Here is a 4,013-nt window from a genome sequence, read left to right as displayed (position 1 = left end):
CTGTTGCAAAACAGGTGTAATATGATGAATAGAGGAGCTACGATTGATAATCCGGGCAGAATAATTTTGAACGAGTTGCAGCTTATGAAGGGTTTTGTGAGGGAGCCCAATAAGAAGGGAATTACAATAATCTACCCGGGAGGTTACTAGGCTGTGAACAAGAGTGGTGGTTGATTGAGTCATGAGAAAGGAACAAAGCCTAATTATATTTCGAAGGTGAAAGTATGCAGCCCGAGTAACATTATTTACATGAGAAGTAAAAGAATGGGTGCTATCAAAGATGACACCAAGACTCTTAACCTGAAATGAGGGAGCTATGAGAGATTCATAGATGGAAATAAGAAAATTTGAAAATATGTTTAGCGTAGATTTTGTGCCCATAATGAGAAATTCTGTTTTATTACTATTTAGTTTAAGAAAGTTAGAGAGTTGACAGCATCTTCAGTGGATCAGTTTTGTTGATATGCAAACTGAAATGGGTCCAAGGTGGTTAGAATGTTCCTTTTTATATGGGACATGACTATTCTTTCAAAAGGTGGGCACCAAGGCCTGAGTGAGGGACAGATTATAGATGTCCGTAAACACGTCAGCCAGTTCCGACGAGCAAACCCTGAGAGCCCACCCCGGGATGTTATCTGGGCTGGCTTCCATGGGCTTGTTTTCATCAGAGTCATGCCCACCTCTGCTGATGACACAGTGAGTGTCCATTATACCCTCTGAGAAAAGAGTCTTATGCTGTTGGGCAGTGTTTGGGGCCTCAAAGCGAGCATAAAACTCATTCAGCTCATCTAGGATTGTACCTAGGCTAGGTAACGGTGGTTGCATAGCTCTAGCCTCTCTTGCCTCATCTCCATATTGGTTGCACTGTGTGTAGTCTGCGCCTCTCATGCCACACCGGTACTGATATGTTTTGCCGTCGGGTGTTGGTTGGGTAGAGGCGTAGTAGAAAGCTATAGTCCAACAGGCAATATTTAAGTTTGATATTTAAGTTCTTCCCTGCTATATCTTACTGTCACATGCATGAACTGTGCATTTAAGATGCTTACAAAATTATGTTTGTCTGGTTTTCTTTTGAAGTTTTTGAGAAAAAAAGAAAAATATAAAATATACTGTATATTTATATATTTATAAAACACTGCTAGGCACGGACAAGTGTAAAAAGGTTCACAATTTGTTTTGTGCTGCTGTGCAACAGGACCAAACACTCCTCATGTAGCATCAGACAGATTGGGCCCTGATCATTCATTACATTGAGATTTCAGATACCTGAACAAGAAAGCATGTAAGGAAAAAAACATCATCAATAAGGATGAGGAATTGCCTAATTGCTTCCTGGTCTCAGAACAGCTTTGGATGGGAGTGAGGCACATAAGTTGCAAATAAGTTCTGTAGTTAAGTGTTAAAATATAGCAGACTAAGTAATTGTGTCACTGGTATGTCGAATTCAAAGAATTAGAGGCCGATCCTGATTGGCTCCTCTGCTTGTGGCTGGCTGTTGGTCACCCCGGGTTGCAGCCACACTCAGTGGCATTGTTCATGGTGCTGGCCTGCCGCTGTTTCTTCAGAGCTGTGGCATTTAGGGGAAAAGGGGTGATTTTATTTGGCTTGTTTGTGAAGCAGTTGGCGCTGCTGTCACAATATTTGTAACAAAGGAACACCATGTATGTGATACCCAGTCGATTGTTGTAACACTTTTTGCTTCAACACCTGTAACTCACTAAATTTTTGAGTTATAATTCTAAAACCTTTATACAAATTACCCACATTTGTTGACAACAAATGGCACCAGTTCAAGTGCCTGCAAGAGTATCACATACATGGTGTTCCTTTGTTACAACCTACCCCACTACAATAGGGTAGGTGGTAACACAAGCTGGGGCAAGTTGTAACAGTATGCAAAAAAAGACAAAACAGAGGCCACACATTGTGATAGTCTATCAATAGTCTTTCACGAGGTTTATTGAAATCAAAGCACAATCCACAACAATGTCTGTCTCTTTTATGACTGGCCATAATTCAAATGCACTTTCTGTTTTATTCAAAACAGTGTGTGCGAGTGTGAGTGTGAGAAAGATAGAGAGTGTGAATGTTGGTGTCTGTTTGTGTGTTCTTGTATGTGGCTACTAGAACAAACTTCCTTAATGGTATGTATGCTTAATGAACGCTCTATGTCAATATACCTGCACAAAGAACATGTAGGTCTAAATCAAAAACGTTGTCATTTTGTGTCTATTCTTAATCATCTTACCTCATGTGGAGTCTGCTGCCTGAATCAAAAAGTCAGCCAAACTTTTCTCCTCCACCTCAGAGGAAACTTTGTTGTTGCATTGGTAACCTACACTGGGAAGATCATTGGATCCCTGGTCTCTCAGCTTCTGCAATGATTTGCAATATCTGCTCACTGTTACATGGAAGATCCTGTGTGCTTTCGCAACTGATCTTTTTTTTTTAAAGCTGTAGATGGTAAGCCAATTTTACATGCCACACTGGTTTCTGATTTAGAAGCCTCAATCTTAGCTAAATATCTAGCTGTTAAGGTCAAGATTTGAATTTCAAGATTGTGAAATAGCTGCTGGTAACCATAGCTTATGAAGTAGCCAAAGGGGCTGCGACAGAGGGCACACTTTCAAATTGTGTGAATAAAACAGCCACAGTATTCATTTTGTTTACACACATTTTAACTCCAATAAACATTACATTAATGACAATTAGCAGTTTCACTTAACTCAACAAATTAGAACTTGTTCTGACCGGTCACACACTAAATATTACACCTTTCTTCTATATATACTCTCTGTTGGTCTCAGTAAACTTTGAATACTTTGCCATACACTTACTGTCTCTGCATGTCTCTTCTCTTTTGCACTGCTGCTAATGTGTTACTCACTTTAGTGACGCTGTTCCATCTAATCCGTAATTGAGGAACAACACATTTGAGCAGATGTAATAACATTAAAACATAAATGGTGAGATCCTGACCAAACAAACGATGATAGAAAATAAATCTTATATGAGATTTATATATCCTTCTTGGTATTTGATAGGGTCTTCAAATTCCCAGTTTGGAGAACTGTTCTAAGTGGCCTCACACATTCACACAAAAATATAAAGGCAGATAAATATAACTTTAATTTTAAACTTTGTAATTTCTAAATGTCTATATTTCTGTAAAGCTGCTTTAAATGTCCATTGTTGCACTATACAAATAAAATCAAATTGAATTGAATATCTCCATCTATTATGCAAAGTCTATATTGTAAATATGGCTGAATTCCATGCAACTAACATCCCAATAAAATGTATAGTATGTACAGCAGGTATTTATTCTCTGACAAATAAACAATATAAATGAAATTAAAGAAAATGTTTGAGTTTTTTATTTATTTCCATTTATTTATAATTACATTGATCAAAAAAGTAATTCAAAAAACAGCTTTGTTATATCAGGAATTACATCATTCCCCTCTGCTTCTCTCCCTTTCTATCTATCTCATCCATTTATCTCTCTAATGCTCTCAAGCAGTTATGATTAAATGATTCTTTAATTGCAACAAATTACAAAGGGCATAATAAGAGCCCAAATGAATGCAGACTGATTAAAACTCACAATTTATTTTGGGATTTTTAACATCTGAATGATGTTTTGCAAGCAAAACATATAGTGATAATAGGAATTATTAACATAAAATTGAGCTAAAATAACACAAGGCTGTTTTTCACTAACTTTTTTTATACTGATAATTATCTATATTTATACTGAATATTATCCTACCATCCTACAGTACTATTATCCTATTAACCTCCTGAGTACATGTTTTTTTTACTCTCCCTCTCAGACAATGCAATCTACCTGCTGTCCCAGTGAACCAGTAATCAAGCTCTGTGGCCACTGATGGCCACTGATGGCCACTAAATTGGGCCTTTAATCTGTCTTATATATATATATATATATATATATATATATATATATATATATATATATATATATATATATATATATATATACACACACA

Source organism: Tachysurus fulvidraco, chromosome 20 (genome assembly GCF_022655615.1).
Source record: "Tachysurus fulvidraco isolate hzauxx_2018 chromosome 20, HZAU_PFXX_2.0, whole genome shotgun sequence".
NCBI classification, from domain to species: Eukaryota; Metazoa; Chordata; class Actinopteri; order Siluriformes; family Bagridae; genus Tachysurus; species Tachysurus fulvidraco.
Note: the sequence above shows the minus strand (reverse complement) of the source record.